This window comes from Buceros rhinoceros, unplaced genomic scaffold (assembly GCF_000710305.1).
Source record: "Buceros rhinoceros silvestris isolate BGI_N320 unplaced genomic scaffold, ASM71030v1 scaffold38026, whole genome shotgun sequence".
NCBI classification, from domain to species: Eukaryota; Metazoa; Chordata; class Aves; order Bucerotiformes; family Bucerotidae; genus Buceros; species Buceros rhinoceros.
In genome coordinates, this window is record NW_010418769.1 from 617 (window position 1) to 870 (window position 254).

Consider the following 254-nt stretch of genomic DNA (forward strand, 5'->3'; position numbering starts at 1 on the left):
TTGGTGCTTTCCAGTCCAGCCCAGGGGAAACGCCTGAGGAGCCGCTGGGCTGCGCTTATCTCAGTAATTAAGTTAAGCTGCTGCTGATGCAGGGGCGTGGTAATTTGCGCTGCTAATTGGGAGGGGACACGCGCGAAGAAATCAGGGCGGCGGATGGCGCAGGTCACACCAACCCGGGGAGCTCATCCCGGCCCTGGAGGCTCGTGACCTCCGGGAGACGGGACGCGGCTCCGGCAGCGGGACACTGGTTTTCC